Source organism: Canis lupus, chromosome 1 (assembly GCF_048164855.1).
Source record: "Canis lupus baileyi chromosome 1, mCanLup2.hap1, whole genome shotgun sequence".
NCBI classification, from domain to species: domain Eukaryota; kingdom Metazoa; phylum Chordata; class Mammalia; order Carnivora; family Canidae; genus Canis; species Canis lupus.
In genome coordinates, this window is record NC_132838.1 from 51,323,086 (window position 1) to 51,347,927 (window position 24,842).

General features: G+C 39.4%; 1 protein-coding gene and 1 long non-coding RNA gene across 3 annotated transcripts in view; both read right to left on the reverse strand.

Moving 5' to 3' along the window:
* Positions 1 to 24,842, reverse strand: part of PRKN (parkin RBR E3 ubiquitin protein ligase) — a 1,297,938-nt gene that overhangs the window by 531,218 nt on the left and 741,878 nt on the right. The window lies entirely within an intron of this gene.
* LOC140635460 (uncharacterized) lies at positions 10,179 to 15,653 on the reverse strand. Of its 2 annotated transcripts, none has more exons than XR_012032778.1 (3): positions 15,351 to 15,650; positions 14,898 to 15,024; positions 10,179 to 10,312 (listed from the first exon to the last, which is right to left on the reverse strand). It is a non-coding gene; the product is annotated as an uncharacterized lncRNA (long non-coding RNA). The 2 variants fall into 2 exon arrangements; XR_012032779.1 differs by lacking the exon at positions 10,179 to 10,312 and adding an exon at positions 14,252 to 14,491 and having other exon boundaries at positions 15,351 to 15,653.

Here is a 24,842-nt window from a genome sequence, read left to right on the forward strand (position 1 = left end):
AAGCATTAATGAGTTAGGTGATAAAATCTTTTAAATTAAAGGAGTTCTGTTCAGATTATCTCTATAATGATAAATAAATACAAATATCAACTGAAATTTTTAATATCTCCAGAGAAGAAACTAACCTTATACTTTAAATGTGCTACATTAGTTTTTTCCTTATAAAAATTAATTCATGTCATTATATATTTGTCCAAACCAATGGGATGTATAACAATGAGAGTGAATCCTAATGTAAACCATGACTGTGGGATATTATGATGTGTCAGTATAGGTTCATCAATTGTAATAAATGTATCACTCTGGTGGGGGACTTTGATAGTGAGAAGGCTGTGTATGTGTAGGTACAGAGGATCTACAGGAAATCTTTTTGCTTTCATTTCAATTTTGCTATGGACCTATACTAATGTTTTGAAAAATTCAGATTTTTTTTCTTAATTTATCACTATTCCTTATAAAGCGAGCATATATTTTATTTCATTTCATGTGGGTTTGTATTTCCTATCCTATGTACTGTCCTATTCAAATAAACTAATATTACTCCTAAATAATGTTTAAGATTATGAAAAATGTTTGTGTTCATTGAATAACTATTTTGATATACATTTTATTTTGATCGTAATTACACTTCGTAGAATATAAGCTTAAAGATAATTTGCAAGATCTTTAGGTAACTTGCAACCCTGGACTAATATTAAATTGTTTATTAAGATATTGTTGGATGCTCAGAAAATTTCAAAGGAGGATGGACAAAATACTGAAACATTAACTGTTAGGCAAAACTCAACCATACACTCTCCACCCAGCTCTATCAACTATTAACATTTTGTTTTATTGAATTTATCCTCTTCTTTTTCTTCCCCTATACTTACACACAGACACTGGTTTTTTTTCCTATGCCTTTTGGAAGTAATTTGCAGATATTGTGATACTTAACACTTCAGCATAAATGGCCCAAGAATAACTCCATTATTCTGCACCATGAAACCATTTTTACCCTTAACTTTTTAAAATGTTAATTCCAGTTAGCTAATATATAGTATTATATTAGTTTCAGGTGAACAATACAGTGATTCAACACTTCCATACACCACTCAGTGCTTATCAGGCAGGACAAGTGCTCTCCTTAACACCCTTCACCTCCCTATTCCCCCCACCCCACACCCTTCTTGCAACCATCAGTTTGTTCTCTAGAGTTAAAATTATGTTTCTTGGGTTTTCTCTCTCTTTTTTCCTCTGTCTTGTTTCTTAAATTCCACATATGAGTAAGATCATACAGTATTTGTCTTTCTCTGTATTTGCTCAGACTAATACTCTCCAGCTCTATCCATTGTGTTGCAAATGGCAAGATTTCATTCTTTTTAATGGCTGAGTAATATTCCACTATATCCATATGTTTATCTATCTATCATCTATCTATCTATACACACACACATAAATACATACACTGCATATTATTTATTTTCTTTATCCATTCATCAGTTGATGGACACTTGGGCTACTTCCATAGTTTGGCTATTGACATCCCAAAGTAAAATTAAGTCACTGAAATAAAATAATTTTACCTAAAATGTAATTCCCACTAAAAATTTCCCCTTTGTTCCCAAATTACCTTTAATACTGCCCATTTATTTTTTTCAATGCAGTTTCCAAATAATCCTAGATTGAAGTTGTTTGATGTTTCTTTTTTGTCTTTTCAAAATCAAGAACAATCCCTTAATATTATTGACTTCTTTAAATTGTTAATAGTATAATATTTTTAAAAGGAGAAAGTCATGATTCTCATAAAAATATAAAAAAGTGTCAAAGATTTTATTTTATTTATTAATCTTTAAGAGGACATTAAGATGTTAAGAACCAGTTCATAGGAGAACCCAAAGAGCAGCCACACACAGGAAGTAGGAATGTTGAAATGTACAAGGAGTGACTAAATATATCCAAGAAATTTGGGTTATAGGTATGACCCCAAGAAGCTACAGTTAGCCTTGCAGATATTAATAGATATAATATGGGCTTTTTTGTGGGGAGGAAGGGACAAAATCCATTTGTATATCTCTATAGACAAAAATAATTCACAATTTCTAGGTTTTTAAAAGAACTCAAGCACAATAAAACCACCACAGAGCATCCCATAAAACTAGCATTCCATAAAACACCCATATATACAGATAGTAGATATAGATATAGATATAAATATAGATATAGATATATCAAATCTAGTGCCATACCATATGTGTAACTACAAAAGCCATCAAATTACTTCTGTTTGGAAGCTCTCATAAGGTGTTTCACACTGGATTTTAAAATATTATTGGCTATTCTTTGACTGTAAAACTAAGCTCAAGATTCTCCCCACCAAATAATGCCTTCAGAACTCAGAAATTTGGGTGAATTCTTTCTGGAAGTACTGGAAATTTGCTAAGCTTGCCAGGAATGGATCTGTATTTCTACCTATAAGACTGCAGTCCTATAAACCAGGTGACAATACAATCTTCTTGGGAGTGTTAGGTGCTCACATAGAGTCGACAACTGTTCCTTAAAAGCAGATTTTTTCAGTTTTGATTAAATAAGAATCATTCTCAAATATATTTCAGATTGTTTTTGGTGGTATACTTCGTTTATCCAATTATATTTTGGTAAAAAGGAGTACAAATCTTTATCCCATCTCTGCAAACTATTATATTGCCATGAAAAGTAAGGAAGTTTAGTAAGATTATCTGAATTTGAGAGTGGCAGTAAAAAATCAGATATTATTTTGAAAAGTTTTATTTTGGCATAGAGTCTACTAGATGTTTGTACATAACAGTAAGAAGAAGAGAAATGGCTTGTCAAATATTCAGAAAACTGAATATGACAACAACAATATTGCAAACAAATAATGGAAATAAAATTTTCTTCATCAGTTCATTCAATCATAAGGAATTGAATCTTGGATTAGCAATCTGATTTCATTTGAATGAGTCCTGTAAATCCTGACTCAGTCTATTGATATATCTGAAATCTGTCTAAGCACTGTGAGCTCAAAAACATATAACCAAGAGACAATTATTTGAACCATGACTAGTTTATAGACTCTGACAACATACATGTTCTTTTTATATTTCTCAAATGCTCAACTAGTTTATTGCTTTATGTTCCTCTGTTCCAGTCTGTTCCAGGAAAGCATAAGGCAATTCAGTTCATGAACATCAGTTAATCATCATCCCAGAGCTCCAAGAAGAGTCAGAAAGTAACAATTCTAAAATCAGAAAGTCTATATTACATGTAACAAGAAGGGCAAGTTCCATCTTGCACTATACCTGTGCACTAAAAATGCAGTTTCTGCAACATCTTAGAGCTGTTTCTATATAACAAAACTAAATTTGGTGTTCTTGTTTCCCAAATACATTAAACTGTCCCTGCATAGGCCAAGAAATTCATCCAGGCTATCTTGTTTGGTCATGTAATACTATTACTGACAGGACAGACCTGGAAGAGGTCACTATCTGGATATAGATGTTGACAGAGATCATAATAAAGGGATGTAATATGGAAGAAAGGGCATACAAAAATTGATGGATCTACCATTTTAAGACGAGAGAAATGCATTATTTTTTTAAAGATATATTTATGTAAGAGACTGAGAGAGAGCGAGAGCGCGCGTGCACTAGGGAGAGCATGAGTATGCGAGGAGGGGCAGAGAGAGAGAGAGAAAGAATCTTAAGCAGGTTCCATGCCCAGGGCAGGGCCCAACACAGAGCTCAATCTCACCCCTCTGAGATCATAACCTGAGCTGAAATCAAGAATCAGACACTCAACCAGCTGAGCCCCTCAAGCACCCCAAAATTGCATTATTAATACACAAACATTTTAATTTTGGTTCAAATTTTTAGTTAAATATTTTGTTTAAAAAATATCTTCATGAAGACATAAGAGAGTATATACAAGTAGACAAAACAAAACAAAAAAACAAAACAAAGATACATCCCTATAAATCACAGACAATTGACATATGGCCCTTGAGTTACCACACTCACTGGAGCACATTTGCAGTCCTTACAAATACAGATTTTCTTCAGTGAAGCAACAATAAGGATCTCTGGGGAAAGGTCGAGTATTTCAAGGCTGCTCTTGCCAAAAAACTCATTTGAACTAAAGGCATTTAAAACTGCTTCATTTGTTGCAAGGTTTTGTTCTTAGATGCTTCCTTTTTATTTTCCAATTCAAATATAGTGCAAGACCCCAGAATTGCAAATTGCTCTCATTGTATTTATTCAAAATGGAAAAACTCAAGAGACTTGATCAAGAAATACGAACACCTTTACGGAGACAAAGTAAGTGAGAGAAGACTGTTGATACCATTTATTTGCCAATATAAAGATGGAAACCCCAATCTAAGATTAAGGACAGGAAAAGCTTATATTGAATACCTGTAATTGAATAATACAGCATGCATTTCTTTATCAGATAGCAAAAAAAATAGCCGGAGTATTCACCAGGAGGCATTTTGAGGGTACAAATTTAAATTAGACATTTGCAATGATGATGATGATGAGTGAAGATTGTTTTCTTTTAAGACACATTCAGGGAAGAGAAGAAATCTTTATTCTTATCTGTGTCATAAATGGCACTTTTTGCCACAGAGCTGCTACTTACTTCTAGAATCAGCTCAAATGCCATCAAACTTTTTTTTTTAATGTCTTCTTAAGGCAAAAAGTATTTTAATTTAGTTTTAAGATATTTTAGGCTTATTAACCTCAACAGTGAACTTGAAGATTTTCCATTAAATTCACTGTTCATCAGCCTATTACAGACTTAGTACAATTCTGCTCCAATATCTTGCCTCTTTTACAAACGTGGCAGTAGGTAGAAAACGATTTGGTCAAATTTATTTAAAAAAATAAATAAATAAAAAAGAAGAGGCTACAGAACTATTTGATGTCATTATCAAATGTCACTGATACACTTTACCCCCCAAGATTGGTGCTAGCAGAGGGGGACAATGCTATTACTTGTCATTTATTTATTTTTATCTACTTCATTTTTGGCAAATGCACAAATGACTAAGTATCTTTTTGATATGGAAAGTGATACATGGATAATGTATTTTGAAGAATATAATTGTTAGCTCAAAAACTACCATTTAATGCTTTTAAAGAGTTTCTCAGGAAGTAACAACGGAAAGTACAGATTTCCGACTGTGAGGAGAATGAAAGTCATTATTGCATTTTATCCCACCTTCTCCACCATGTTCTATAAGAGCCATCATCTGTGTTTTGATAGAATTTCAAGATATTGTCCCTAAAACCCTGCAACTGGAGGCTTAGGAGATCTGATAACCTGACAAAGGGCTGGGAAGATTTTACCAGGATAACCAGTGGCCTCTTTCAACCTCAGGCCTTGACCATGTTTCCTCCCTGCAAAACCTGCACGTTCTGGATGCTAACTACTCAGGAGCTACTGTTTCTCCTTGTTGCTCAGTTGCTGTCTCCTTTCTGTCCTGTCCACTCCTTGGGGTCACTGCAGACTCTCAAGAGTTAAGTTTCAGCCTCATCTGTGTGTTCTCTCCACTTTGCAGGGGTGCAGACTGAATGTCTCTCCTTGGAGTCAAGCACAGTGCCCAGAGGGATATCACTGAGACCTTTAGAGAAAAGGAGAAAGGAGTCTGTCCAAAATGCTTGCCTCATGACTCCTTATAAAGCAAAGGACAGAGTCACATGATTGGTTTTATCAATGCTAAGAAGCTTACCTTAGAGGGTAAGCTTTCTTTCTCTGCCAGGCAGAGACTTTGAAGGGTTCATTTTTCCTGGATTCCCATGACCCAGTTAATGCCATAGAGAACACAGAATACGTGCTGTATTTACAAACTTCAAAGGAAATTAGCTATTTACATTTTTTTTTCTGTAGGAAAGAGAAACATGTTTCCTATTTGATCTTTGATCCTCAAGTTATATATGAAGATGATTAAATTTGTCTGTGTTGTCAGTGTGATCCACTCAGAGTTGAGAACTATAAGAGTGGAAAATATCAAGATTGACTTTAAAGCCTCAGGAATACAAATGATTTTTTTTTTTTTAATGTTAAATGAGAAGCTGAAATAGGGAGAGGAAACCGGAGTTGTTGAAGGCCCAATCAGGATATGTTTTTCCACATAAGAATCAGAAGTAATGAGCATCTCGTTACTTACATACAGAAATAAATTATTTCGTTTGTCCTAGCAAGGTAAGGGAAAAAAAAAAATACATCACCATCAAAGCCCTTCAATATAGTCGGCTAACATGTAGATCCCATGGCATGAGTAAGCAAAGATCCTAGATGTCCAGGATGACGGAATAAAATGAAATACCAACTCTCATTTACCTGAAATTTTTTCCTGCTCTTAGAATCAGACCTGATGATGTCCCGTTAGGTATGAGGGTCCCTGGTTAGAGAGGTATGAGAGCCCAAGTTCAAAGACAAGGTCCAGCACCAGAGAAATCACTGCAATCTATCAAGGTCAGAAATGGAGAGACTGACTTACCCCCACTCTGAGTTCTCAGTGACCAAAGCCACTGAGGAGTTTAATAACACATTCTCTCAGTGGGGGATCAGGGTCGGGGGTGGGGGGTGGGGAGGTTGGTGGGGTGCAGCCTGATTTGTAGAACTTGCTGATCTCTATGCTATCCATATTTCTGCATGGCCTATTTCAAGCTGCCAGCCTGAAGCCACAAAACCAGAGCTGGCCAGAGATGCCCAGTAGTCTGTTCTACAGCATTTCCATTATCTGGATGTTGCAGGTGCCACTAACCCCAAACAGATAGGTAACAGCAAAATGTAAGAAGAGGGTCACTAAATGATGAGGGAGAGTACTTGGCTACCTTTTAAAAATATAATTTACTGGGACACCCAATTGGCTCAGCAGTTTAGTGCTGCCTTCGGCCCAGGGTGTGATCCTGGGGTCCTGGGATCAAGTCCCGCATCGGGCTCCCTGCAGGGAGCCTGCTTCTCCCTCTGCCTGTGTCTCTGCCTCTCTCTCTCTGTGTCTCTCATGAATAAATAAATAAAATCTTTATATATATATATAATTGACTGAGTTGCAAGTATAAGATACAATTTTTAAACTAATTATGTTTAACAGCTGGTTCCTGAAGTTCCTGAAAAGGTACCAAGGGATTCCTGCCAATCCTTGGGCCACCAGGGCTCAGCATCCGCCACGGCTCTCCCTGACATCTCATGGCTCCCCCTGCCTTCGCTCTGGCCACTGTGGGGCTGTAATGAGATGAAGGCTGGGCTCTCCGTGAAGCAGGAATGCACACTCCACCATTGTCCACAACACCAGCCAACAGCAGAACTCAGAAAGACTGTGTTCGAGTTTCATCAGCTCTTCCCGGTCAGAAATGACAGTGGTGGGGGTGGTGGGGGTGCCTGGGTGGCTCCTTGGGTTAAGCACTCGACTTTTGATTTCAGCTCAGGTCATGATCTCAGGGTCATGGGATTGAGTCCTGCATCAGGCTCCGTGCTCAGGGCAGAGTCTGTTTCTCCCTCTCCCTCTGCCTGTCCCCCTGCTCGCTCACTCTCTCTCCAAAATAAATAAATCTAAAAAAAAAAAAAAAAAAAAGAAGAAGAAGAAGAAGAAGAAGAAAGAAACAAATGACAGTGGTTTCCTGCTCTTCCCCCCAATTCCTGACCCTACTTAAAAGCTTTAGCTCCTGCTTCCTTCCTTCCTTAGTTTCTTCCTGGGGAGTTGTTCCCTCAAGCGCACTGAATGATCTTCCACCAGGGTCCCTTCAGATTGTTCAGTGACTGAGATTCCACCTTGTGTACAACTGTCACGTTGGGCTGACTTGGTGTGCAGATCTCAGGTTCGGGGAAGTCAGAACTGCAAGTAATGGCATCTCTCTTGGTTCGTAATACGTCTGTGTCGCCATTCCCATTATTCAGTAGCTTGAACTTCCTTTCTCACTCATTAGTAAATTATGATACAGCGTTTATGGCTCTCTACGAGAATTATTGTTTCAGTTTAAGCCAAGTATAACCTATAAAAAAGCTGCCTGGATTCTAATTAACGGTGTATCAGACTGTTCTCTTTGAATTAGCACAATCATTGTTCCATCTGGTTTTCTTCCCTCCATCCTCCTGCCTCTCTCCAAAGCCACCATGCCAAAGGCTCTTCCCAAGCTCAGCTAAGAAAATATATCTCCCTGCCCCCAGACCTTCAGCAGCTCCCATTACACACCAGATAAGCTCCCTATGATGCATCCAAAGCTTTTCCCAACTTGAATTAACTTTTATCCTCAGTTTCTCTGCCATATATACCAAATTCCAATAGAGTCAGATTACATGCCAATCCATAAATATTTCCTATTTCCACATCTCTGCCCATCCTTTCCATCACGTGCACTGTTCTTCTCTTCACCTCCACCTGTCAAAGTCCTGCCTGGACTTCAAGGTTCAGATGCAATCACACATCCCCTCTGAGCTAGAAATGAGAGACTCCCCCTTTTGTAGTACCGGAAATACGCTTGCACTCACAACACTGGTCACGTGCAGATTTTAAGCTCCCTGAGTGAATGAGCCCTTTCTTGCCATTTTTGTATGTTCCACCATTTGGCCAAGTACCTAGAAATAGTTTTTAAATTTCTGTATATTATTCTTCCTCTAAATTCCTTATGGTGATGACAAATTCCCTAGGAAAAGACCTGGCTTTTATTATTCTTCTTATCTTGTACAGTACTTAGGATTTACTTAGTTCTCAACAAATAGTTGTTAGCCAAACAAGCTGAAATGGCCAGTTTCCCCCTTAAAATTAAGTAGAAGTTTTGTCCATCTCAGAGACTTCAGAATATTCTCAGTATTTCAATAAAGGGCAGTGGCTGAGCATCCATAACATGCCCTTAAGGACTCCAATAGCTAGAGATAATTAAGCTTGTTTAGTAGGCTGTGGAGGGGTTTTTAATTTAGTTACCTAGAGCAGCTATTAGGCAAAATGACATTTTGGTTCAGAATCCTTAAGAGGAATGCAGATAACAATAAATACTGTTATTATTGAAATACATATATGTATTTTAAGAGACAAACCTTAGTCTGCTTGACCCTACAGAATTTGAAAATGCATATTTCAAAGCAGTAATGGTGATACTGATGAAACATTCAAATAGTGACTTCTGAGAACCAGCAAAACACATACTGGTCTGGTCAGTGCAATCTTAGGACTCAGTTCTTTTTATGATTTAGGAAATCTACACCTAGGGGAACCTGGATGGCTCAGTGGTTGAGTGTCTGCCTTTGGCTCAGGGTGTGATCCCGGGGTCCTGGGATTGAGTCCCACATTGGGCTCCCCAAAGGGAGCCTGCTTCTCCCTCTGCCTGTGTGTCTCTGCCTTTCTCTATGCGTCTCTCATGCATAAATAAAATCTTTAAAAAAAGAAAATCAACTCCTGGAAATGCTTCAGAAACACTGTCAAAGCTTGTAAAGACATATGTGCACTGTTGTTACATTTGAGAAGGAAAACAAGTAAGCAACCTTAATGTCTACAAACAGAGCAAAGTTAAGTAAATTAGAGTACAGTGGCACACTGCAGCCATAATAAAGGATTAGGTGTGTCTAAGGCCCTTGTCTAACAGGCTGACCATAATATATTATTAAATGTAAAAACATGTTGCCAAAAAATGGGAAAAAATCTGAATTGTTGACAATACTATGCACGCTGTCATATAATTAAAAGTAATATCCTATGTATGTGTGCACTTATGAACATCCACACATACACATATGTGTAAATTTGAGCGTGTGTTTATGCATGTGCTCACATGCTTGTATATATGTGTATCAAGGTTTATACTTAATGCTTATATGTGAAATATATATATATTGTGTGTATATACATTTACATATTTTTATAGATTTTTAAATATCAGCATGGATGAAAACGTGTAGAAAGATTTGGAAAGTTTTTTAAATAATGAACTCTTGGTGTAGGACTAAAGGAAAGAAGTGTGAAATTTTACTTTTCTCACTTAGAAATGCAAAAAACAAAGGAAAGTTTAGGAGTTCAACATTGTATTTATTTTAGGGCCTGTCCCAATTTATGAATCAAACTCACAATACACCTGAGGCCTTCCCCTAAGAATGGCCGTTCTTTCTCCACCCTGGGACTCTGCTGTTTACAATGGCTTACAATTCAGCTATGTGCATGATGGACTGAAGCAGGTGTCCTCATCTCCATGAGCAGCAGCATGAGCACCCCATCCCACGCACCCTTCCTTCACACCTGCCTGGCCCTGGAGGCCCATGGGGATGAGTTCTGGAGGCAAACAACGTCCTGGGGACTCCGTCCATGCTCATCTCCTTGAACCTGTCATGGGAAATACCATGAGCATGTGACACTGATAAAATGTTCTACTACTCAGATGCCTGTCATGGAACTAGATCTTGAATTCACTGGTTAAATAGGCCACTGTTATTGATTTACAAGAACAAAAGAAAGTTCTTTTTTTCTTTTCTTCTTTTTTTTTTTTTAAGAAACAGAGTTATAGCATGGTTACTCAGTTTTAAAAGGGTACTTTTCACATCAAAAGATGATTTAATATAGAATTACTTTTTAAATGAGCTGCCTTAGTACATTTAAAATGTACTTTGATTTACAAATACTTGACTTAGCCTCACATACTAAATAATACTTAAATGTACCATACGCACTTTCCCCTTGGATTGGAGTTTGAAAGCAAACCCAAGGCACATTTTTCTTTGCCAGTCTCTTAAAACATATTTTGGGCTAAGAATATCTGTTTTCTGTTTTCTTACTGTGCATCTCAAGATGCACTTTCTATAACAGCTCCCACCAAGTATTTTAGATCTTCATGCTGGATTCTTTTAGCCATTCATTCAGCAGATATTTATTAAATCCCTACTTCCTGCCAGTGGCTCTAGTTATGTGCTGGGCCACAGACACAGTTAAAACTAGTGAGGGCAGAAGACTCCAGTCTGATAAGGTCACAAGTAAAAGGAGAATATCACATTGCATCGTCTACAATGGGTGGCAGGCCAGAGATGGCAGGACCAGGAGCTCTTCTCTGTGGAAGGGATGTGAAGCAGAGGCCTGAGGAGCTGGATGTGAGATGTGTAATGAGATATGCAAAGGCCCTGAGGTGCAGAAAGGTTTGGAGCATCAGTTTGGAAGCGGGAATAAAGCCTGTGTCTGGAGCACAGAGATTAAGGATCCAGACAAAGGAGTGGAGGTGAGGTGGACATGAATGCATGTCAACAAAAACATGTCTGTGTATGGCTGCCATTTCAACTTGGACCTTTCTGGCAGTTAGTTCCTATTCACCTGATGGGCCTGTAGTTCTCTGCATATGCTCTTAGGTTTATAGTATTAAAAAGTCACATAAAGGAGTGTCTGGGTGGCTCAGTCAAGCATCTGCCTTCGGCTCAGGTCATGATCTTGGGGTCCTGGGATCGAGCCCCACATCGGGCTCCCTGCTCAGTGGGGAGCCTGCTTCTCCCTCTCCCCCTGCTTTCCCCCGTTTGTGCTCTCTCACTCTCTCTGTCAAATAAATAAATAAATAAATAAATAAACAAACAAACAAATAAATAAATAAAATCTTTCAAAAAAAAAAAAAAAAGTCACATAAAGCTCTTTGTGAACTTGCCCCAGAATTCCAACCAAAGTGCAGTTCCCTAGTTCCTACTGGAAGGATGTATTTTACCAGGAGGCAGCAGGGAAGGAGGACCAAAGAGGAACTGTCTGCACAGTAGGAGGGGATCTGATGGAGCACTCTGGGTTCCAGGCAGCTTGGGGTTGGGTTTCAGCTGAGGCGTTTGTGTCAGGCCTAATCCTCACAACACAATGGGGAAGTCCTGCTCCCCACCCACAGCCACCAGAATGCTCTTCTTAAAAATAAAATGGGAGGCACCTGGGTGGCTCAGTGATTGAGCATCTGCCTTCGGTTCAGGTCATGATCCCGGGGTCCTGGGATAGAGTTCCACATCCGGCTCCCCACAGGGAGCCTGCTTCTCCCTCTGCCTGTGTTTCTGCCTCTCCCTCTGTCTCTCATGAACAAGTAAATAAAATCTCATAACAAAACAAAAAAAGGGCTATTACATTCTCCTGGCTTAACAACTCCAATGACTCCCCAGTGACTGATAAAGAAACAACTCCTCGGCAGGACTTACAAGGCCCTTTACAAGTGGGTCCCCAAATTCTCTTCTTATACTGCCCCCTTTTACTTTGCTGGGGTCAAACCCCAGTTTACTTCACTTCCCATCTGGGCTGACACAGCCCAGTCTCTGTGATGGGGCAGATGGTACCCCTCTCCTAAGAATGACTAACCAACTCCATTGCATGGTAACGTACTGCTAATCCGACAAGACAGCTCGCCATCTCTACCTTCTGAGTCATAGCTTTCGGAGGGCAGCTCATGACACAGAGGAAAATAGAGGGCTCATATCTGGTTAGCCAGGTCAGCCCCACCTGCCTGGCAGTCAGCAGGTGACAAGATGTTGGTGCCAGATGTTCCTTATGGCCAAGATCTTTCTAAAGCCCCCCTCATTAGGCAAAGTTGTGTGTTGGGGGGCAGAAGTGGAAATTAGGAGAAGCCTAGAGGTGAAGAAAGCAGCATGTGCTAAGTTCCTGTGGCAAGAGGGAGCACAGTTTGCTCAGAGGACTAGAGGAAGACCAGAGCTCTGGAATGTAGACAGTGAGTTAGGTAAGAGGAAGACAGCAGAAGGGGCTCTGATTAGGTTTCTGAGGGGTATAACTATCTTTTTTTTTTTTTAATTAAACGTAACTGGGCAGGTGGTTGATCAGTATCCATGTGGCATTGCAATACACAACAGAGAAAACCCCAATGGCCCCAATCATATATGAAATATCAAATTGGTTCTATCTTTACAATAGTTAAAATAAAAAAAAATGGTGACAGCCCAAAATATAGCAGGGCATCCTGAACAAAAAAATTGTTCCTGGACTATGAGGTCACTCCATCTGTGGTGGAGACATGTGGACTGGGGGCATCAGTGATTGGGGAGCATTTCCACATTGACCCAAAATGGAGTGTGATTTCAGTACAAAATAAAGAAGGTGTGACAGAAACATCATAGAACATGTGACAGTTGTACTGGGTGTTCAGATACTAAAAGAACTGAGGTAGGGGCTAGGGGCAGGGGTTTCTGAAGGAAGAGCTGTGGGCTCCGATGCTAAAACAGGAATGTGAATGGCTGGTGTGTCCCAGGGGCATCAAGGAGACCTGCCTATTTGGAAGAAAGGGGAAAAGGGGAATTGTTAAGAAATTAGAATATTAAGGGGAAAAAAGGCCAAAGAGGAAAGGTATAGGAGTTGAAAATAATCAGCCTAAGAAGAAGGTTAAGGGGTGATTTAAAAATTTGTTCTTAAGAATCTATGAATAGGGTTTTCAAATTACTATTACTTGAAGTTATTATAGGCAGGACTTGGCTTGGAGGAAATTAAAAATTTCTTGATAATTAAAATATGAAATAGTATGGTAAAAGAGGATGGAGATCTCTGAGTCTGTCTTAATTAGCTGCTAAAAATAGATGTTTCTAAAAGTCCTGTTTCCTTTCTAGGCCATTCAACATTCTTGAGAAGCACTTTTAATCTCTGTAATGTGCTAATTGTTTCTAATGGCCTGTAAACAAACTCCCTAAACTATTAACCTTCTCTCTTTAGCTGGAGATTCAGGAAATTAGTCTTTGAAAGACAAGTCCCCAGCAGGTTGCCCACAGGGTGGGGGGGGGGGGGTTCCAAAGTAGAGACACTGTCATTTTGTTTGGAGGGGACTCAAAGTCAAATCAGAGCTTCAAATTTGTGATGTGGAATAGATAATCCAAAACCTTTAAAAATAAGGTGGTAGGGGGTAGGGAAAGACTCCTCTCTTAGGTCAATTTAGTTGTATTCCTATGTACACAGGGAGAAAGAGAATAGCACCTCTCAAACAGCTTTCAGACACAGAAATCTGAAATTCCAGGATTTTTCAAAACATTAAAACAATGCTCCCCAATTGACAAGAATGTTTGACCTTTTTGATCGTTGCAAATTAGAACTGATGCCATGTTGAAAATGGAGTTCTATTTATGCATGACTACCTGAGCTACCTGGATGTGTGTTGGGGGGGGGGGGGAGGGGAGGCAGAGGAGGTTCAAGTTGTTCCTATCTGTTATCTGCTTTAAAACATGAAAAAAATTTCATTTAATTTGTTCAGAACAAAGAATCAGAATAGCCAAAAAACTTTTATGAAAAAGATGGCCAATGCAAAGAGACTTTTCCAACTGTACTTTAAATTTTATTTAAAATTACTAGTAATTAAACTATGCTCTTGCCGCAGTGAGTGAGGAATGAACAGAAGTGGAAGCTCTTCCTGACAGAGGTCCAAACGAGATGCAAATGTTATCTGTGTGATTTCAGGTTATGACTCTATAACATTTCAAATCAATTGGTAAATGGGGTTGGAATAATTAATATAATAATGATAAAAATCATGGAAGTTGGATCTTTCAGCGTTCTTCAACACAGATACTTAGGAAGGAAAAAGAATAAAATGTTTTTTAAAAAAAATGGAATGGTAAAACCATGAGACTACAACACAGGTAAATCAGATTAATAACCCAGCATTGGCAAAGAAGTTCCCTTATAAGAGGGCTAAATAAATCAAAATCACTGTAGTCGGATACGTTAAAATTTAACACTTGGCATAGAAAGACACTCAAAACAGACAAACTAAAATAAATGGGGGAAATATCTACATTTATCATATATAGAGAAACGCACTAGCATTCTTGATATAAAGAAACCTTCCCCCCAAAATATATGTTTTTTTAAAGGGAAAATCACCGGATTGAAAACCCCGGGGCCGGGGAGGTCAAAGCAAGTAATTCACAAAAGAACCAATACAAATAGCCAGTTGCCCAGGAAGCATGCTCACCGCCAGGGCAGCAGCGACGCACCAGACCATCACCATCACATCCCAGATGTATCGCTACACGCTGCTCAGCATCAGCCCCGGTGGTTCTGACACGGAGAGTTGCCAAGACAGGACAGTAAAAAGCATTCTGAGAACATGAGAAGACTAAGTATCAAAGTCAACAGGACAGGTTGTGACCCGGCATCGTGCACCCAGATCATTGGTCCCTGGATAAGGTCTTCCTTAGACCTATCAGCCATAACAAGGCATTGCGGAGCGTGCGTAGGAATGTAGGCTTTAGTACAAGGCCTGGGATTGAGACCCTAGTGTCACTTATCAGCTGGATGACATCGCATATGTTTCTGGACCTCCTCCCTCCAAGCCTCAGGTGACAGGTGAGTCCTGGGAACAGTAATGGTACTTGCCCCATGGGGAAAGGAGGCGATGCCTGGAAATGCACTTAGCACACACTACCTGTGAGAAGTTTGATCAGAAAAAGGTTTTTCACAGCCTGCTACGGTTCCAGCAGACTATGAGACTTAGTCGTTGGGAATCTCAGATGGCCACGAGCAAGCAGCTCACATGTGGCTTCTCTAATCCATGGAGACATACGGATTCTACAAGTGTGGGCTGCAGTGCCGAGAAGTGTCTCGCTAGTTCCACTAAAGACTAGAAACCTGTTACAAGCCTGGCAAGGGCCAGGTTCACACCAGGATGCAATAATGCCACAGAGGCTCTGCCTTCGACATCACCGGTGTCATGGAGACCCACAGAAGAGTGAACTTGAAGGATGGTGAGATGCTCTTTGTCTGACCTCCTCCATTCTCCTTGCTTTCTAATTACCTACAGTGTGAACAAATTCTACAGTGATTCTAAAATCATACTGATGCATAACGGAGGGTTTTTCTTCCAGAATGAAAGTACTTGACTTCTGTAACTGTTTTACTAGAGAGCTGCATATTTGTTTCCAGTCTTCATGAACTTAGGAATTCACTTTCACAGTGGGGCATAAAAAAAAAAAAAAAAAAAAAAAAAAGAGCAAGCAACCAAAAACCCCCACAAAAACCCAATTAATATCATCAACTCAAAGGGTTGATGACATTAAGCCTGAAAGAGGTTTTTTTGAATATATTTAAAATACAGAACTAAATTACAGTTTGGTGTTTCAGGAAAATGACTTTGAGAATGACTTTATCTCCATACAACCAGCCTCAGCCTCTTCTTCACAGTGCATACTTTCCAATCGCTACTCTCACTGAGACCCACGCAGCATGTTTTCAGATGCAAGCTAAGCCCAGCTGTCCTCCTCATTTATCAAGATCCAATGGAAAAGAGCCAACCCCATGGCTGAATATGAAGGTTGAGGCATTCAGGTGCAGAAGCTGCAATTTGGAGCTCCGGTTTTAAATCTTCAGACCATGGGACAATTTAGTTAGGACACTGCAAGGTTGAAGAGTTCAGATGGAGCTGCCCACTAACAGGACGAGAGTTGCCTGCCCTACCAAATCAGAGGGCAGCCAGCTCCACCTCTGTCTTCCCACAACACACATTCCCAACCTCAGCACTACTGACATTTGGGGCCAGAAAACTTTTTGTTGGAGGGGCCTTTCTTGCACATTGTAAGACATTTAGCATCATCCCTGATCCTGACACACTACATGCCAGGGGTGCCTCCCTCAAGTTGTGATGACCAAAATTACCTCTAGACATCATCAAATGTCCTCCGGGGAACAAAAGCACCCATTTGAGAATGACTAACCTGCAGCTATGTCAGGATCTTATAGCTACATTTTCTTGCCTCATTATCCTTAGCATTATAAGGGAAAACTGGGGTTGCACAGAGTGTTGACTAAATTTAATGCTATCGTGCTTATATCCACAAAGGTACAGAACTGGCCTTAAAACATTTCTTTTCTCAGAGAAGAATAATCTCGTTCAGCTACAAGAAAAAAAAAGGGGGGGGCTCATTTATGAGAAGTTTCATCACACATGATGTCTGGGATTTCCAAGCAGGCACAGTGGTCACAGTAAAGATTAAATGCTCTTCTGTAATGCTTCATCACACCATGGTTGGTGTAAGCTGGAGAGCAAAATATGGAGACGAGCCCTGTAAAGACTAACCTACAAGGTACTACTCTCTCAGCAAGTAACTCAGAGCCCAAATCTTAGCTAAGATTTACTGGTTTTGCTATTGTGCTAGGAACTCTTCCAGCTTCATCTCATTTAATTTTCAGAACCTTTCAAAGAAGTTCAGAGAGGGTGGGGAATTTGCCCCGAGAAAAAGGCAATGAGAAGTGAAATGGGCTTGTGAACACAGCATTCTTTCTCCAGAGCCCAGGCTTTCCATTAGTCTTTGTTCACCAGAGGCTGATTAGGTTGGTGTCACTCAGTGATTCCAGGGCCAATCAATCTATGCTCACAAACAAATGTCAATGGAAACCAGAGAAGGAGGAAAATCAGACATGGTGAGAGACTGGGGGAGGAAGGAAGATTCTATGCCTTCTGCTGGTCTCCCTACAGAGAAAGCATGGCATAAAATAGATGTCACAATGGACAAGAAGCAAGCCACACTGCTCTTCCTATACGTCTATGGGCAAGGAAACTTAGCGCAACAAAGCCAAGTTTTCAAGATAAATAAAAGCATAATTCTGCCTACCTAGAATTTAGTGTGGGATACCAAAAAAAAAAAAAAAAAAAAAAAAGGTTAATAAAGACGGGAATTAATTTTCTAAATTTCCTGAATCAAAATATCTCTCCATATGGACTTAGAGTTGCAAAAGCCAAAAATATCATTCCAGAAAGCCAGATTAGAGCCGAACACTGACAGCTTTGTGAAATCCGATGTATGTGATGGGATCACCACATTCCATGCATTTTATCATTTTCCTAGAATACTGTTCTGCACAAATTCTGTAATAAGAGTTACCTGTTTTCTGGGTTTTTGTTTTTTTAAGACTTATCTGTGATAGAGCCACTCTAGTTATTACCTTAATAGTTTGAAAGGATACCAGCAGAAATTTCCATGAACGATTGTAATTTAATAGTTTAGTCAGGGCTTTCAGGCCAGGAGAGACTCAGCCAGCCCCTCACTGCACAGCTCACCAGCAGGCCTGCATACTGGATTCCATGACAATTGGGATGTTAGAGCCCTGCTGGGACGGTGCACCTGTCATCCGGTCACCATCATACAAGTTTCCCAGTGTGGAATCTGAATGAGATGACACCTTTTCTCATTCCTTATATGAAAAACTCTGGAGTAGCAGAGGGGCTGAGAGGGACCAGCAAATCTGGGAGAAATGTTCCCTGGTGATAACATTTTATAGCTTATGAGGACAGGTTCACATGCATTTTATTATTGGATATCATCACACCCCTGATAATCCTGCAAATCTCAGCCTGATCTCAATCTCCTTTGCTTTCTGCTCCTGCCTGCCACCTCTGACAGTACCAGTCCACGCAGACATGACAAACAAGCAAAGGAGACCAAGAGTGAAGTCAGCGGAAGAGTCTGCTCAACTGCTCCCGTTCAAGTTCTGCTTGGATCAATTAACCTACGCATTCCTCTTTTGTAGAGAGCTACTTTAACCTAGTCAGTACAGGTTTATTGTGAACATCTTTTAAAAAGGTTAATCTCTGAAATGATCACTGAATAAATACGATATCCTTTAAAAATAGGTAGGAAAACAGCATCCAAGTTAAGGAAGCATAGTTGACCACAAAATGCAATTCCGTATGCCAGAAGCTCATCCAGTTCCCTAAAGCTTACGATGTTAATGTTGACTTCAAGCCCCTGAGTAGTTAAAAGCCACAATTAAAGAGATACAGAATGGCTGCATGGATTTTAAGAACTGACACTAAGCTATCCGTCAGTGACATTGCTGATGATATGCACCGTGGGTAAAATTTTAGAGTAACAATAGTTATTGTGAAGGACATCCTAATTGTGCATCTGATCTCATGCCTCCTGATCAACAAACATATAAATATAACACTCGATTTCGAAGTGTGTTCCCTAAATCTTCCTTCAAGATATATTTTAAGTATGTTTTATGTCATTTTATTTTTAAAGTGATCATTTATATCAGATATAACAAAAATGTATAATAATTTCTACATCAAATCAACATCAAGCTATTTATTTTAAAAAATGACTGATTACAACTTGGTGTTTTTTTTTTTTTTTTTTGTAGGTATGAATACTGTGGTCTGTAACATAATCTTTATGTCAGAATGCCAGCGTGTTTACTTAATATTTCTGCTTTCAAAAATATATATTATTCCACTAAATGGAGTAAGCTTCCTAGTAACTGTATTATAGCAACCACCAGAGTAGGTTAAATGTGATTATATTTGTTAATTCTTATGATTATATTTATTCAGAAATAATGTATTGTACACTGTCTTTTCTAATACTGTCCTAAATAACTTTTCTCCACATTCTCAGTTCTTTTCATGCCCTTTGTCTATGACCAGAAGGAGATAGAGAGGTACCACCCAAATCCCCTTTCAGAGAAGTTCTTATTGTGCAGCTGTGGGCATGTGGTCATGAGGCACCTGTGCCATCAGCTCCTTCAGGATCTGCATCAACCACTGTCCCTGGGCAGCCGTGCTGGGAGATCAAGCCAGGTGGGAATGTGAAAGTCCAGTGTGGCTCAGAGTGGGACACTCTGCAGGCCATCTACTCCACAGTCCCCACACTGCTGGCCAGAGCCGAGTTAGCCTGTGACCCTCATTCACCTTTCCCTGCCCATCTTGCTTCTTCCCCATCCTGTGCACAGGGCTTGGTCTCTAATGGGTAAGCTAAAAAAAAAAAAAAAAAAAAAAAAAAAAAAAATCTTATACACTGACTTCTATTTCCATATCTGCTTCTGGAGAACTGAAAACAGCCACATTTAAGAAGTTAAAATCTTGGGGTACCTGGGGCCCTCAGCTGGTTAAGCATCTGACTCTGGGTTTCAGCTCAGGTCTTGATCTCAGGGTTGAGTTCAAGCCCCACCTTAGGCTCCATCCTGGGTGTGGAGCCAACTCAAAAGAACTTAAAATCTCTACTAAAAATTTCTAAAATTTTTAAAGAAGTCTTACATTTCCAAATACTTTCGTGTCACCAAGACCCAATGTCTTTCATAGTTACTTTTTTTTTAAGATTTTATTTATTTATTAGAGAAGAGAGAGAGAGAGAGAGAGGCAGAGACACAGGCAGAGGGAGAAGCAGGCTCTATGCACGAAGCCCGATGCAGGACTCGATCCCGGGTCCCCAGGATCACGGCCCGGGCTGAAGGCAGTGCTAAACCACTAAGCCACCGGGGCTGCCCTTCATAGTTACTTTTTATACAATCAATGCCCACATAGTTTCTCCCATTAAAACTAAAATACATTTGCCTACAGGAACATGGTCCCTCCTAACTCCAGTTACTTCCTCTGAGCTAATTCTTAGGGCCAGATATTTCCGTTTGGATTATGTCTCATTTCCAAATGAACTATTTTTGTGCAAAGATATCCCAAGAAGAAAGGATTATTAATAATAATCACTGTAACCCATGTGGATGTATAGTATTTGTGTAGGGATCTACAATTCTCAAAGTATGTTCACATAAATTAACTTATTTGATCCACATCAGGAATTAACCAAATTTAGGAAATTAAGGTCAAGATACCTTATTTGTCACAAGTGTCAGATAATCAATTGGTGGTGGATTCAGGAGGACAAGCTTGTTCTTAGGACTCCCATCCAGAGCGTTGGCACTCTTTGGTGCCCCCCACAGACTGCATACCTTTGCAAGGTAGAATGCATTCCTTATTCCTTGGGGAAATGGAGCATAGGGCCCTGAAACCTAGGGCTTTAGAAATCATAACTTGTGAAATTATTGTTTGAAGCTGAAACCGTAAGGCAGGGCTATGCTAGGTGGGCTTGTATAGAAAATAGAAGCAAGGGGATCCCTGGGTTGCTCAGTGGTTTAGCACCTGTCTTGGGCCCGGAGCGTAATCTGGAGTCCGGGGATCGAGTCCCACGTCGGGCTCCCTGCATGGAGCCTGCTTTTCCCTCTGCCTGTGTCTCTGCCTCTCTTTGTGTGTGTCTCTCATGAATGAATGAATGAATGAATGAATGAATGAATGAATAAATAAATAAATAAATCCTTTAAAAAAAATAGAAGTGAGACAGTATAAAGAGTCCATGAAAGTCATCAGAAGGCTTTTGCTGCAAGGCTTTTTGCCACTTACAGATTACAAATCTATAACTATTAATATGATTGTGGTGCCAGTTATTTATTTTGGAAGAAACCCTGCCAACGGTAATAAGGTACAACAAGGAGTACATATTGAGTACATAATATTCTAGTACCAATGCCAATGGGTATGTGGGTTTTTCCCCACACAACAGGCAATTCTCAGATACCAATCCATCTCCATTCTGGCATTATCTACCAGGAGATAGCATCAAATTGCACAGTTTAAGGACTCAATTCTACAAAAACATGCCTCCAAAATCCCATGGACTTCTGAACCACCTCCTATAGATTGGAGGTTTCAATGACCCCTTCCTTGGGTCTGGTTAATTTTCACAGAACTGAGAGAAACATTTTACTTTTTAGATTACCAGTTTATTATGAACAGATATAACTCAGGAGCAGTCAGATGGAAAAAGATTCATAGGGAAAAATGTGAGGAAAGGGGAGCAAAGCTTTCATCTCTCTGTGTGCTACTCTCCCCAAATCTCCACTTGTTTACCATCCCAGAAGCTCTTTGAACATAACCCTTTGGCTGTTTATGGAGGCTTCATTACAAGGTCCGAGGAGTCAAATCATTGGTCATTGGGGATTGAACTCCAGAGCCTCTTCCCTCCCTGGAGGTCAGATGTGGGACTGAAATTTCCAACCAACACATCTTATGGTTGGCACCCCAAACAACAGCCCCCATCTCCAAGTGAGAACCCAAAGTAACCTCATTAACATAACAAAAGATACTTTTGTTTTCCTCTCATCACTTGGGAAATTCCAAGGGTTTTAGAAACTCTGAACAAAGACCAAATAGATATTTCTTATAAATCACAGTACTACAGTACAGAATTTCTATTTCTCAAGAAAGTTCATGATGAATATACAAGTTGCATAGGGGTTAACCCATATTTTCCATATACTAGAGGGACTTTTAAAATATCATTCCCCAGAGGAAGACCAGAAACACTAGCCTGCTTCAGCAGCATCAGAGTCTACTACAAAGTCCATGGTTATTTTAAGAATGCTGTGCTCAAAGAATGTGATTTTACACAGGCAGCTCAGAAGGTATATTTGCATATTACTCAGAGAAGTGTGGCTTTTCATTTAGATCAAATGACTGCTCTAAATTAATTTGCTCAGTTTTGATTCCAGGTTTTCTTGTGCATGTACAAAAAGGTAAGTGATAGCTTTTAGTGTTAGTTTGCTTAGCAGAACTTCATGAAGAGTTGAATTGAATGATCTCTCCTATCAGTGCCCCATCATATGATAAAAATGGAAAATCTGTTAATTCTAGTAATTGTCCAATTATTCTTTTCATGTAATTCACTGACTCAGAGTAAAGCTTCTAGAATTTACACTCTTGATGGCAAAATATCTGACACTATTGTGAATTCTACTGTAAATCAGTTTGAAAGCTCAACACTGAATATATTCCCCATTTTTAAAGTGATGATATGAATGTATAATTTTGGTGGAATATAACATTATGGTTGAAAACAATGTCCTTATTGAGGACATGTGGAACATGCTTGAAGTAATTGTGGTGTGCATGTTACTCATAATTGTGTCAAACAAGCTGTGATATTCCACCAATCAAAGCAGAAACTGTAGCTGCCAAAATTCACAAATATTTTTACATGACAGAACTGAACAACAGAGTTGAGACAAAACTGATGGATAAGGAAGACTCTCTTCAGGGTGGTAGTATGAACTGTCTTCATTTGCTTCCCATCATCAATTACAGTTTTAGGAAAGCTTTAGTCTTACAAAAAAAACCAACCACCTACCAACCAACCAAACAAACAAACAAAAGACCCTATAAATTGCCTACTGAAAGGTGCTAAAATAGACCAAACTACGCCACAGCGGCATAAGGATTATTTTGAGCTGAAGGCAACTGAGAAGGAGATAGAAGAAAAGCTCTTCCTCTTCCCTGTTTGCCTAAAAGCAGGACATAAATTTGTGAAGGTGCCCCTCTCTCCAACCACTCCACCACCAGGAATGAGGGAAGTTAATCACTGGACTCTATCAGCCCACAGACAGCACCAGAAGAACATACATGACTAACTTCAGGTATGAATCCTTATCTTCCACCAGTCCCCCATATATTTACCTTCCCACAATTTGCTGCTAGAAGTTCAAATTCCTTTTCCTCTGTCTTGGCATGACTCTACTAATTTATTGTCCTTTTGTTAAGAAGCTAGATGAACCTGGGACGCCTGGGTAGCTCAGCGGTTGAGCTGAGCTCTGGATTTGATCCTGAAGTCCCGGGATCGAGTTCCATATCAGGCTTCTGCATGGAGCCAGTTTCTTCCTCTGCCTATATCTCTGCCTCTCATTCTTTCTCTCTATGTCTCTCATGAATAAAATAAAATCTTAAAAAAAAAAAAAAACTAGATGAACCCAAGTTCAACCCATTCCTTTGAGTTGCTCATCTATGGATACCCCCATGTGGATGTGGGATGCACATGTTAATTGGTTTCTGTCTGTTATTCTTTTGTTAGTCTGTCTTTTGTCAGTACCCTAGCGGGGAAAAGCTAGGAAGGTGGAGGGAAAATATTTTTTTTTTGTCTCCCACATTACAATAGTGTTAACTACTGTATAAGAGTTTTCTTAACCTGTTTGTATTTAATTTAAAATCAGTTTACAATCTTTAATTAAGTGATTGAATTAATGAAGTACCCTAAATCTTCCATCTTTTGAAGCTGGAAGTAATTATTAAATCACTAAAATAAGTTGTGAGAAGTCATTTAAACTACCCCACAAAAGTAAAGGAGAAAAGATCCACAAGGTTTCCATTCTGTATAATTGAACTCTTGGGATATTTCAGCTTGTGGGAAGAGTCTTTCCGTACAACTCTTATTTTTAATCAGATAAATTTATATTTCTATTATAAAGAGGTGAAATTGAGAAAAACTTCTGATTTTGCTGCATCTAAATGTTGTGGAGCTTTCAAAATATATGTATAAATAAAAATAACATTTTTTTTGTATATTTTTTATTGGGGTTCGTTTTGCCAACATATAGCATAACACCCAGTGCTCATCCCGTCAAGTGCCCCCCTCAGTGCCTGTCACTGCGTCACCCCATCCTCCCACCCACCTCCCCTTCCACTACCCCTTGTTCATTTCCCAGAGTTAGGAGTCTTTCATGTTCTGTCTCCCTCTCTGATATTTGACAAGTTCTATTTTATAAAAATATTTGTCAAAGAAAGTTCTCTGAGTAAAGGAAAAGCCAATACTGGGATAATATCCAACTAATATTAATTAATTTTTTAAAAAAAGAATTGAGAATACTTTATCAAAATTTCTGAGCTTATGGGATCCCTGGGTGGCGCAGCGGTTTGGCGCCTGCCTTTGGCCCAGGGCGCGATCCTGGAGACCCGGGATCGAATCCCACGTCGGGCTCCCGGTGCATGGAGCCTGCTTCTCCCTCTGCCTGTGTCTCTGCCTCTCTCTCTCTCTCTGTGACTATCATAAATAAATAAAAATTTAAAAAAAAAAATTTCTGAGCTTACTGCTAGTAGAGGGAGATTTTCTCAAAAAAATATGATCTACAGAGAAACACCAATTGGAGGTGTTAACAATTTCAAATGCTTCAGTTACACTACAACTTTGAAGAGGATTGCAGAAAACTATATTTCTAAAGTTTTTAAAAATAAAGTAACACAGATACTATATAATTTCAATTCAAAGCATTCTGGTGGCCACCCTCACCACACACGTCCTCTGCTATGTCCATCAAATACCAA